The sequence below is a fragment of the Musca autumnalis genome, unplaced genomic scaffold, assembly GCF_047663935.1.
Source record: "Musca autumnalis isolate F117 unplaced genomic scaffold, ASM4766393v1 scaffold_5, whole genome shotgun sequence".
In the NCBI taxonomy this organism is placed as follows: domain Eukaryota; kingdom Metazoa; phylum Arthropoda; class Insecta; order Diptera; family Muscidae; genus Musca; species Musca autumnalis.
Genome location: NW_027412088.1, coordinates 210721532 through 210735751, shown reverse-complemented (window position 1 = coordinate 210735751; position 14220 = coordinate 210721532). Strand labels below are relative to the sequence as shown.

The 14220-nt window shown below is 35.0% G+C and overlaps 1 protein-coding gene across 2 annotated transcripts in view; it reads right to left on the bottom strand.

Annotated features, from left to right (window-relative positions):
• Positions 1-14220, bottom strand: part of lov (BTB/POZ domain-containing jim lovell protein) — a 234072-nt gene that overhangs the window by 207437 nt on the left and 12415 nt on the right. The window lies entirely within an intron of this gene.

Here is a 14220-nt window from a genome sequence, read left to right as displayed (position 1 = left end):
GACGAAAGCGATCACAACGACAGAGTGCATCATTGCACACACAACTGCTTAGCGTTACTTTAATGACACCGTGAATGAAGCAATAAAGCCACAAACTGAACACAACATGCAGCACTCGGTCTCGCTTGGCGCACCATTATCATCATCAATGTGAAAACATGATGATGCACTACTTCCAAACTGTCGTTGACTACTTTTTTGGGCTTAGGTCTCATAAAAATTGATTAGGCCTCTTCGTTGTTACTGATGCCCTCACTACGGCTGCTGTCGTTGTTGCTATTGTTTTGGCAATCGCAAGTATTTGTTTAGATTTTATCTCACGCCGTATTGCAAAATTGTTTTGAACCCACTCCATGACCTTTATTAAGCAGTATTGCCTACTTTGTTCTACATTCAAACGAGTAAAGAACTGCAACCGAATTGGCTGTTGCCGCCAAAATACAAGTGTCTTTTACAGTATGCTCCTGTTGAGAAAGTCCAACACACCTATCTGTTTTGTATTGGTTGTTGGTTTGGGTTCTAGGTCTAGTTTCAAATGCAACATGTGAAATTGATTTGTAGCACCTCTCTATATTTAATAAGTCAATGAAGGAGCGAACAAATAAATGGAGAGATGGATGAATGAATGGATGGCTGGTTGTTCGGATGACTGTTGTGCAGATTGTATCTGCAACTAATGCATCCACCTTTGGAGGCAACGTGTCTTGTAGTCAGTCAACACCTCATGTATGCTGAAATATGTGTGGAGCTAGTAGTCGTCGGAGGCACTCCATGATTTTCATGGGAATTACATACGTGCCAATGTCTTTGATTGCCGACAACCTTCGTTTGTGTGTGCCTCCAAACATCTTCATATGTTACGTGACTTGATGAAATTAGACAATTCGATCAATTTAATGAGTGGCAATGAAATTAGGATGCATACACTATTTTCTAAATGGCATATATCGATTTGTGGATGTGAATCATATTTATTGGTAGACAGATTTGAAAATGTTCAAATTTAAGATTATTTGAGAATTATTAGTAAACAAAATTAAATTGATTAGATTTGTGATATGTAATCGACCTCACTTGAATTGAATTGCTTGAGTCCGGAGTTTCACATCGTCGCCTTGCTTCATTTCAACAGCATCTTGTCATTTGGATAGCACAAAACAAATTTTATAATGTCATATGTTATATTATTTGCAGCCAAACTACATCCAATGGCTTTGCTGAAGTAAATTATATTTTCTAACATTAATAGTGGACCACATTTAACAGTTTTATTAGCCACAAACTGTATTCGGCATCCAATTTATTAGCTTAACGAACTGTACGTGATTTCTTCTTTGCCATTGAATAAGTGGAGCGCCAGAAACATCATCGTCTTTATTCACGCTCCTTGGTACTTACTTCACTTCAGTAGCACTCGATGGAACGGCAAACAAAGCAGTTTGCATCTGCATCGATTTTAGCTGCTTTCGGATATGGGATTGTATGTCGTTGCAGCGCCATGGTATTTGTTTACCCTATTGTTGTCTTAAGTAACGGTCATCATTACATCCCAATTGACCACCATGACACCAGAAATTATGTGCAGCATGAAGCGATCTACCCGGCTGGCTAGCCATCGCCAGCTATGGGTATTGCAAATTCGTATCTCAAATAAGATGTACTGTATTACTCGCTAGCTAGCTAGCTATGGTCTTAGATCATCAGTCTTTGAAAAATCTATTGATCGGTAAATCATGTGAAATCAATTTTTGTGAAAATCATGATCGTTTTTTTTTTCATTTTTGTTTTTTGGGAAAATCATACATGTTTGTTCAAGGATGGATGCAGTAAACATTGGGTTACAGCTTTCTACTTGATTTTGGAGATTCCTTGTAAAACTAATAATAATATGTGAGGGCGAATTGCTCGTGTCCGCCATCAATCATTAACTTTATGCTTTTGTTGGTTTTCATTGTTAAGGGAATTTGTGTGTGTATGGCTTTGTCGAGGTATTTTATTTGTTTGTTTATGTGAAAATTGGATAATTGCTACAAATTGGAATCAGTATGAGGATACAGAGTTAATGCTACACATGATGCCAAATCGCTCCCAATAGGAAACACGATTTTTTTCCAAAAAAAAAAAAAATCAAAAGAATGAGCTATCTACCAATAAATTCGTATAACCTCCTCACGGATTTATTTGTGGTTAATATTGGGTCATAGTGGTAGACATATGAAAAGAGGTTTATTATGTTTTTTCTCTTTCAAGATGAGCAGAATGTTCAGAAGGTTTTTGCAAATGAAAAAAATGTCAGTGAAGTTGTCATCACAAACAACTACACGAAATGTTTCGCACTTGGTGACGATGCTCATCAGGTGTATTACGTGGGACAATCTGGCTATGCTTCTTCGCTAATTTTTTCGTTCTATATACAACGAATTTATTGCAAAATTGCAATAAAGATTTTTTAAGGCAGATGTCATTCACAACACGAACAATCTTATTCATTTAAGACTATGTTGAAGGGCAAACTCTTTCCCACCCAATTGCAATTTATTTATTCCGTAATAGTCTATAGAACAACAACAACAACCATTTTTTTTGATAATTTTATGTTGGAACTTTTTTTTTTCTTTTTTAATTGTCATGTTTGGTACAAACATTATCCTGATTTGTTAAAAAAAACATTATTTCGCATCATTCAATTCTTTTGACATATCGCTCATACACTCAAAGGGTGTCATAACTCAAAAAATGCGTTTTCTGAATTAGCAATTTCTATTTTGTCTACGACTTCTACTTGATCTTGTGTTTATGAGTTACAGCTTATTTACTAAGAGTTTGGTATAAATCACGGAAACAGTTTTTTGAGTTTATGAAGCACTAAAACACTGAAAATTGAGCTTGATCTTGCACAGAAACTTAGCACTGATATTTGACAAGCTCTTTGTAAAAGATGGTCCAAGATGCTATTTTTCATGTAATAATCTTTTCAAGTTGGAAATTCAAATTTCAATAGGCACACAGTGCGAAATATGGGCACTTTAGTGGAACTTTACTCAAAGTACATGGAACAAATTGGGTAGTATCCCATGACAAATACCTCATATTCAGTTTTGCGATTTACCCGCGCACAGTGGTCGAAATCACTGATCTAGCGGTGCGAAATTAATAACTTGCAAACGAAAGGGGATATCTTTCTGAAATTTTGCACAAACTCAGTCTGTGTCCGTGGATAATAATGGACTAAATATGAACAACATCGGCTAATATTTTGGTATAGCCCCCATATAACGGTACCTCCTGATATTCGAAATTTTGAAGAAGTCCTTTATTTCCAAATTAGTTGCAATTTGGTACTTAGGGTTTCTAGTGGTCACTAAACCTTTCCACCAAAAATTGCGGACATAGGTCCACGTTTGGGTATAGGCCTCTTTTTGGGTACCTGGCGATTTTCAGTATTTTGGGGGATTTAAGCTACATTTTCCGCCGAAATTAGTTGTAATTTGGTATTTGGAGTTCCCACTCCATTTGAGTTCCCACTGGACACAAACATTCTCCACCAAAAATTGTGGACATAGGTCTACGTTTTGATATTGCCCCCATATAACGGTCCCTCCCAATATTTGGTATTTTGAGGATTTTGTCCACATTTTCAGACCAAATAAGCTGTATTTTGGCATTGGAGGTTCTCGGTGGAGGTTCTCCACCAAAAGTTGTGAACATACAGTGGCGGCCATATAATTAAGAACTACGTTCCAAATATTTGAATATTTATATGGAATAAAATTTGTAAATAAAGTACACGGTAAGCACTTTAAAATAAAGCCAAAACATGTTTTAATTCCTCCTCGTTTATACGAAAGAAACCACTATATATTAAAATAGTTATAAATGGACCTGGCCACATAATTAAGAACGATATAAGAAAAGGCTACTTAAAGGTAATTTCCATACACAATATGTGAAATATTTGTACGTATTTTAGAAATCAGTTACTTGGATCCATTTTTGGTATCAAATGTCCTTCTATAGTACATATTATTGAGTCTAAATTTGCTAATTAGGGCATACATAACTTTTTCCAAAATTTGCCCATAATTTGACTAATTTACTTTATTTTTGGGATCTAAAGCCACAGTTTTGGCTTCCTCTCATTCCCTGGTTGACGCTCTGAACGATTACCTGTGATTGTCGTTCCATAGCAAGGCAAATACTATTCAATACGATGTCGTTCTTAATTATATGGCCGCCACTGTAGGTCAACGTTTTCATATATCACCCATATAACTGTACCGCCCGATTTTTGGTATTTTGAGGATTTAAGCTACATTTTCCATAAATTTTCAGCAAGATCTGGGGCTATTTGCAGCCAAAAGTTGATTATTCGGAATCTGGGAAGCCCAATTTAATTTGTCGAAAAAGAATAGGACTGGACATTAGAGAACTTTTGTAGTTACGCTCCATTTAACCAAAGTACATTACACCAAAAACACAAGAAAAATAATAATTTTTGAAAATTTAATTTAATTTACACCCTCCTCTTTTAATTAAAAATAAAATTTGTTTCGTTTATTACGAATTTATTTAACAAACAAACATGAAGTTAGATATTTTGCAATATAAGAATATTTACAACAACGACAGTGTAAAACAAGTGAGAAAAGGCTATAGTCGGTACGGGGCCGACTAAGTGATACCCTACACCACTACCTCTCTGCATAATCTTTTCACTCGAAAACATTTCTTTTATGGAGATACGAAAGTTTTCACCTATCTGGCTTTTATACCAAATGACTTAAGGCGAACTGAACCAAACTAATTAATATTTAATTTTATATTTGACTACTATCGACATCACCAACATCAATAGGTTTCCATCTCTGTGAGAAAATTTCGTGATGATCCGATCAAGAAAAAGTGGAAAAAGGGATGCATTAACGACTATTGCGATATCTCTATTACTTGACTACCTACGCCAACCTACTTTGCATAATTTTAAAGATGGGATTTTCTACTTTCTTAGTCAGGCTTTGCTTTTGGAAAGTCCACAGCCATAGCTGTGATATTCGTCATTATAATTAAAATCGCAAAAATGAAAACTTGGGTTTTATTTGCGACTATTGTGATATCTTCGTTGTTTGATCACCTACGAGAACCTTTTGGTATACCCTATATAGAAGCTGAGATATTCGCTTTGGAAAAAAACGTCTTTTTATCCATTCCGACCCCTAACTATTATCCGACCATCACCAAAATCAATAGGCTTCTTCAACACCCAAAATTTCGTGACGATCCGATCAAAATTGCGACCTGTAGCGTGATTAGCGTGATTACAAGGTTTAGATGGGCATAGCCAGATCGTTCAGCTCGTCGAGACATTCATTTTGGTATATATAAGTATGGGTCTACGACCATTATTTCGATGCGTTACAAACTTTTTGGCCAAAACCAACTTATAATACCCTCCCCACATAGTGGTGTAGGGTATAACAAAATATAAGTCACCAGAGTGTCTGTCATGGATACAAAACATTTCTCAGTTTTATAGTTTGATTTTTGACTTTCGCTCCGGTAGATCTGTGGTTTCGACCAGTGTGCCGCGAAACAACTAGAAATTCACTTGAAAGTTGCACTTTTGTTTTACAATATTTATTTTCCTCAAAAATTGCTTGTAGCTTTGCTTTGACTATAGTCTTTTTTTCTCGCTGTTACAATTCTTGAAAATTTTTTAATTATTTCGCGTTTATAGAGTTGAAATATCTAATTTAGTTTGGTTGCTATTCGTTCCTGTTGCTATTCGTTTTGAAAAGTAGATAGAATTACCTAACACCTTCCAAATATCTCAAATGGATCCCCCATTCATATTGGGGCTATAGCAAAACGATCTATCTACGTTGCTAATATTTCGCAAAGTGGGTTTCTACCTACGATGAACAGAAAAATGTCAATATACAAACAAAGAGATTTGTAAATGTCCTTGAAACATTTAAATATGTAATTTCGACCGGTGCAGCTCAATGGGGGCTATACCAAAATGCGAACTTATATTGACAATATTTTGTACAAATGTTCTCCATCCACTGAAACCCAAATATACCAATTTGAAGCAAATCGGTTGAAAAATGAACCTAATACGTAAAAACGGTCGGCTCCAATACGTGGGGGCTATAGGAAACCGCGGGTATATGTGGCCCATATTTATCCACATACGACATACAAATATAAGAAACAAATTTTGGAAATTTTAGTAAAATACGTGTAACCTTGGGTTCCATCGTGGTGCAATGGTATGCACACCCGCCTTGTATGCTGGAGGTCGTGCGTTCGATTCCCCGGTCAGTCAAAATTTTCAACGGTGGCAAAATACCCCTCAATTATGTTGGCGACATTTCCTGAGTATTTCAGCTATGTAAATCTTCTCTGCAAGTGGTGTCTTAAGACACGCCGTTCGGACTCGGCGATAAACAGTAGGTCCCATATCATTGAGCTCAATATGAATTGGGGTGCACTCATTGATATGAGAGAGGTCTCCCTTGTCCCGTATGGGATGTTTGTGGAACAATTATATATTATTACTAGCAAAGTGCCCGCTACTTCGTATGCGTTAAATATACAAAACAAATAAACAATATATAATATAGAATGGTGGAAACATTTTGTGTACTAATACGTACTACTTTTGTTCGATTTTCGTCACGCCTACACATCAAGAGCAATCCACATTTTTTGAAATAGTTTAATTGAGGTTCTCAGCGCAAATACGGCCTAACCCAACAACCGCCATCCTCATTTCCAGCACTATCTGTTCCCCCAGAACCAATTATAGAACTATTTAGTAGTTTACATGTAAATAGATAAATACGAACCTCCTCCTATTATTTCAAAATTCCCTTTACACAATAACAAATTGTACCAAATCCTTATTTACAACTTTTCGTATATTTATGGCACATATTTCTTAAATCGGACGTTATAAGCAAATGGTAACAGTAATCTTAATTCCAAATCTCATGAATCCAGATCTATCCGTTCATCCAATACAAAATTGTACCATACATGGAACCATTTCGTACCCCTAAGTGTACCTAATTCCACAAATTAGGATTCGAGCGCTATAATTTCACCCAAATCCTAATTGTACAAAATGTAGTACTTTTTGTAAGCATAAGTACGCATTTCCAAAACTAAGTACGCATTTCCAAAACTAACCCCAAAACTAACTCCAAAATTCAAGATTCTAGCTCTAATCGTTCGCTCAAATCCAAGTTGTACCAAATTTAGTACCGTTTAATATTTTTCGTACATATAAGTACGAATTTCCAAAACTTCTTCAATCCTACACCCCAACAGTAATCTTAATTCCAAACGTCAAGATTCCAGCTCTAGCCTTTCGCTCTAATCCAAATTGTACCAAATTTAGTACTTTTCGTACTTATAAGTACGAATTTCAAAAACTACTTCCATATCTCAATCCTACACTCCAACAGTAATCTTAATTCCAAATTTCTTGATTCCAACTCTATCCGTTCGCTCAAATCCAAATTGTACCAAATTTAGTACTATTTAGTACTTTTCCTACCCATAACTAAAAATTTCCAAAATTTTATCAATCCTACAATTCAACAGGTATTTTAATTCCAAACTTGAGGATGGCAGCTACATCAGATCACCGAAATCCAAATTGTACCAAATTTAGTACCATTTAGTACTTTTCGTACCCATAAGTACAAATTTTCAAAACTACCTCAGTGCTATGTTCAAACAATAAGCTTAATTCCGAATTTCAGCATTCCAGATATATCCGATAACTCAAATCCAAATTTGGTACAATTTAGTACTATTCGTATCCATAGTACGAATTTCTAAAACTACCTCTATCAACACTCCAACATCAATTTTAATTCCGAATTTCACGATTCCAAATGTATCCGTTCGCTCAAATCCAAATTGTACCAAATTTAGTACTATTTAGTACTTTTCCTACTCATAACTACAAATTTCCAAAACTTTATCAATCCTACACTCCAAAAGTACTCCTTATTCCAAATCTCGGGTTTCCAGCTATATCCGTTCCAAATTTGTACCAAATTTGGTACCATTTAGTACTTTCGTACCCATGAGTACGAATTTCTAGAACTACCTCAATCCTACAAGCCAACAGTAATCTTAATTCCAAAATTAAGGATTACAGCTGCATCCAATCACCGTAATCCAAATTGTACCAAATTCGATACCATTTAGTACTTTTCGTATCCAAAGTACGAATTTCCAAACCTTCCTCTTTCAACACTCCAACAGTAATCGTAATTCCGAATTTCAGGATTCCAAATGTATCCGATCACATAAATTACAATTTGGTACCATTTAGTACTTATCGTACCCATAACTAAAAATTGCAAAAACTTCATCAATCCTACTTACCAACAGTAATCCTTATTCCGAATCTCGGGATTCCAGCTATATATGTTCACCCAAATCCAAATTGTACCAGATTTGGTACCATTTAGTACTTTTCGTACACATACATAAGTAAAAATTTTCAAAGCTACCTCAGTGCTATGTTCAAACAATAAGCTTAATTCCGAATTTCAGAATTCCAGATACATCCGATAACTCAAATCCAAATTTGGTACCAGTTAGTACTATTCGTATCCATAGTACGAATTTCTAAACCTACCTCTATCAACACTCCAATATCAATTTTAATTCCGAATTTCACGATTCCAAATGTATCCTATCACTGAAATCCAAATTGTACCAAATTTAGTACTATTTAGTACTTTTCCTACCCATAACTACAAATTTCCAAAACTTTATCAATCCTACACTCCAATAGTACTCCTTATTCCAAATCTCGGAATTTCAGCTATATATGTTCACCCAAATCCAAATTGTACCAAATTTGGTACTATTTAGTACTATTCGTACCCAAGAGTACGAATATCCACAACTACCTCAATCCTACACGCCAACAGTAATCTTAATTCCAAATTTCAGAATTACAGCTGCATCAGATTACCGTAATCCAAATTGTACCAAATTTAGTACCATTTAGTACTTTTTGTTCCCATAGGTCCGAATGTCCAAACCTACCTCTATCCAGCACTCCAAAAGCAATCTTAATTTCGAATTTCAGGATTCCAAATGTATCTGATCACCCAAATCCAAATTGTACCAAATTTGGTACCATTTAGTACTTTTCGTTGCCATAAGTACGAATTTCCAAAAGTATCCCAATCCCACACTCCAATAGTAATCTTAATTCCAAATTTCACTATTCCAGCTCTATCCGATCACTTAAATTCATATTGTACCAAATTTGGTACCATTTAGTACTTTTCGTACCCAAAAGTACGAATTTCCAAAATACCTCTATCCTACACCCCGACTGTAATCCTAATTCCAAATTTCAGGAATCCAGCTCCATCCGTTCTCCCAAATCCAAATTGTACCTTATTTGGTACTATTTAGTACCTTTCGTACCCATATGTACGAATTTCGAAAACTACCTCCATATCTCAAACCTACGCTCCAACAGTAATAGTAATTCCAAATTTCAGAATTCCAACTTTATCGGTTCGCCCAAATTCAAATTGTACCAAATTTAGTACCATTTAGTACTATTCGTACACATGAGTACACATTTTCAAAACCACCTCCTTATATCAACTCATCTTCTAAAGCTTGATTTTCATTCCAAATTTCAAGATTTTAGATCTATCCGTTCACGTAATACCAAATAGTACTAAATTTAGTAACTTTTAGTACTTTTCGTACACTTATAGTTCGAATTTCCAAAAACCATTTGGTACACCTTTCTAACTCTCCATCAGTGAACCTCATTCCAAATTTCAGAATTCTAGCTCTACGCGTTTGCCTAATACAAAGGGTACCATATTTAGTACCTTTTAGTACTTTTAGTACTTTTAGTACAGTTCTAGTTCGAATTTCCAAAAATCCAGCCTTATCCGACACCTTCGGACCAAGAGTGACCCTCACCCAAAATTTCAAGATTCTAGCTTTAGCCGTTTAGTCTGGGCGTTGATTATCAGTCAGTCAGTCAGTGAGTCAGTGAATCAGTGAGTCAGTGAGTCATCATTACTGAACTCTTTTATAAGTATAGATATATATTAGTAACCTACGCCCTTTACATTAAAAGTTATGAGTAAAGTTCCACTAAAGTGCCCATATTTCGCACTGTGCGTTTTTTTTATCAATTTAGTAAAATATTTCATAAACAAATTTTTACTAAACTATATAAATAAATTTCGCACTGTGTGGCAACTTAAAACGCGTTTTTTATCAATTTAGTAAAATATTTCATAAACATTTATAAACATTATTTTTACTAATCTATATAACTAAAATAATCAAATCTTCGTCAATTTCAATATTCCTTGAAAATACTTTCCAGATTTATTAAAAAGAACGCATTACTAAATATGTAAATATATTTTTCTAAAATATGGCCCCACAAAATTTGTGCAGCCGAAGTTGAGCTTTAAAGGCTTGAAGTCAATATTTTTAGATTTATTGTGAGATAACACGTTTCATTCAAAATCATTTTTTACGCTTAAGCCGAAATATTTTTCCACATGCCCACAGTACAATACACTAATATATGTTTTAGTGGCACACCAAAATAGCCAAACACATTCGATTATTATTCAATATCATTGATATGGTGATGCATTCACATTTGAATATTTCCGGATTATTAAACTATTTCTTCCGTCTGCTGACACGTTTGCTTTGTGTAACTCACGTTTTCCTAAAATTAAAGCGAACGTGTAAGCGAAACAAATCAATGAATTGATACCTAATTAAGTCGTATTTGTTTTTGTAAATATTTTTATTTAAACAAATGCTTTGACAGAAGCAACAAACAATGTCATATAAAGATATTTTTTTTAATTCTTATTATTATAATTCGTGTAAACAAATAAAACAACATACCACCCATATTGGGGTAAGGAGGGGTTAACAACCTTAACAAACGATATTCAATTAGTTGAGATCAAGTTTTTGCAAAACATAAACATTTTTTAAAACTTGATACCGATCCAGAAAGTGAAAGTAAATGCCACCAAAAGGGTAAAATGCGTCCCTCCTTCCTCCTCCGCTAATTAGATATGCAACGCAAATCGAATACAATGCATTCGATTGCTTTACTTGTTTCATTGACAATATTTGGGGGCACAAATCAGAAAGACCTTTAATTGATCGACTACACCGAGTGGCATGGTCAACTTGAAAACCAACCAAACAAAACATTGTATAATGTAGGTGAAGTACAAAAGAGCACCAAAAAGAGGGGTGTCGAGAAGAGCCGAAACTTGTTATCAATGAAAAACGCCTGTCTACCGCTATTTTTGTCTGTTGCGCTCTTTCTCTTTATTTCACACTCTCGCCGAAAAGGTTTTGTTATGCTAAACAGAAACTAACTTCAAATTACTTCCGCATTTTCAGGGCGAAGAGCTACGATGTGAAGGTGATATAGCTTGGCTTTAGAATCGCTTAGATCAAAATGCTTCAAAGTATGTTTTGATTAAGTTAAACGAGTGATTCTCGAAGCTGACCATCAATCAATTTTTTTGTAACTTTTTAAAACCGTTCTTGTGGTGAATATTTACAAGGTTGTGATGCAACTACAACATATGTACATACATATGTATGTATATTTTGCACAACTTCGATAAGAACATACCGAATATGAGGTGGAAACAACCATCCCGCACCCAAAATGTTATTAACAAAATATCACATCGGCATATGCAAATGTTCAAAGTGAAATTAAATATATTGATTAAAATTTTTAATACAAGTAGCTCAAAAAAATGTCGACATTGAAGAACATTGTAAATATGTAACCATAAATATTAATATACTTATATGTGTACATACATATATAATGTATATGACATATGTATGAGTTTACACAACAAATGCTACAATTCAATTAACAAGTAGTCAACAGCGGATGGGTTGTTGAACGCACATGCCCCTCATAAAGGTCTTACAGATCATTTGCTATAAACGCCACAAACAATTACCAGCATTCATTAGAGAAAACTGAGGTGGGCAAAAGTGAGAGTCGAACACACAAAGCTTAATGAAAATAACAGCTATCTGGAGAAATTGTGGCAGATCACCGCCAAGGTACAACAAAAAATATGTCTTATCACCCCGAAACGCGACACACATCTATTAAACATACCATTAAATTATTTTAAACAACAACAGCGTCGTCCCCAGTGGACAAGCGATATTACAAAACCCGATTTTTTCTCTTACTTACCAAAACCAGTATTTTTATGAATTATTTACTCGACCAGCTGGTAAATAAAACAAAACAAACAAAAATGTAGGTGACTGACTTTCAGTTGTAATTGAAACGAGGGCGGAGCAATGAGGCAGTTATATTTCCTTAACGAAAGTATTGGTCCATATCACCCAATGGCTTTAAGGTAATGTTTACATAGAATTCAAGACTTTTCAAAGTAAATCTTATGAGCGCTTTGTAAATGCAATTTTCTTGGGATTCCAGAGTTGCGATTTTTTTTTTCGAGACATAATTCGAATCTTTTTTTTATATTTTTAACCTAAAATGCTGTCAAAAATCTTCTAATCATTCAGCTCAACATGAAAGAAAAGAACAGCATCATGGCCTTTACAGAGAAACATAAAGAATGCATATGTTGTGTTCCAGAACTACAAAACTTACACAATTTTTCACCACGTTTCCTCATTTTGCGTTCCCTTACGCCAAAACTCAGATCAATCTATACGGGAGTCGTTCACTACTTTTGCAAGTTTTGCCATTTAATAAAGTACGGGAACAGGCCAATAAACATCCTTGTGTTTTTGTGATACAAAACTTATCAATTTCATCACTATGTGGCAGGGTTAGGCCGAAGCGATTTGAAAACCGTAATGGGCCCTTCGCGTTTCTTAATCCTGGGATTGAACTGAGCAAAAAAGTCCACTAGACCATAGGTCTACGGCTAAAATCGAGCCTCCCGATTTTGACTTTAAGTTTTTTTATCCACGTTTTTTTGACATTTTGGCATATAACAGCCAAACCATTTGAATTTTCTATCGAACACAAGGCCAACAATTGTAGCCAAGACAGTAATTAAGAACTCTCCAATACATCGCAAAAGCATTGAACCGCTCCTTCAGGCAGTTTTGGCGTTGAGAAGGTGCAAACTTTTCGAAAAAATGTTGATAAATGGCACTGTCCTACAAAAGTTGACCAGAAAAATATTCAAGCGTTTTGATGCAAAATTATATCGTGTTGGGATCCATGGACAACGACAATGCCTTAAGTTCGTTTGGGTCACTTCGTTTTATTTTTTTTATAACGGTAAAAGCAGTGAAAATCTGGGTTTCTTACATTTTCAAATTTAAACGGACATACATTCTTTTTTCACAAAGGATTTCTATTGACCCTCCTTCCTTTTAAAGGGATGAATAATATCTTTCGAACAAGTTATTATTTTTTTAAATCGGTTAACAAATGGCTATGTTATAGTGGTTTAAGTCTCAAAAACCCCCACAAAAAAACTATAATTCTCTGCAATGTGGAGACACATGACAGTGGGAGTAGTTAATTTGGTTTACATATGCCGATACGAGAGTTTTTAGGTGTTACGGTTGAATTCGCATTTAAACGAATTCATTAGTCACACTTATTCTTGAGCTCGAGTCGTCACAAAATTGGGGAAGGTTTTTTTGTTTCAACACAAAGAACTAAGAGGACTAAAGAGTCCAAGTGGTGTTGGACGAAACTAGTCTTCTCTGCCATCCCCAAAAGTAATCAATTTTAACTACATTCCACTTTAAACTTGTTGTTTTTAAATTTGAAAACAACAAATATGAGATTAAGCTCGACTTACATACAAATAGTAAGTAAAAGACACGTCTCAACAAAACTGCCAAAGTGAATGTAAGAAAACTGAAGAAGCTAGAACAAAAACGATCGAAATTAAATTGAAACAATTCCTATCGGAATCTGCGACATGCCTGATAGACTACCACTTTCCCACATATTGAAACCAAACTTTGTGAACCACACTGTCTCGTCATAAGCTGCAATTGCCTCAAAGAAAAAAATGAAGATCACTTACAAACAACGATAACAAGTTATTTCCATACACTTGAAACCCCGTCCGCCTATCACTGCCAATCAAAAGAAATTGGGTAAACGAAAAAAAAATCAACAATATCGCGACA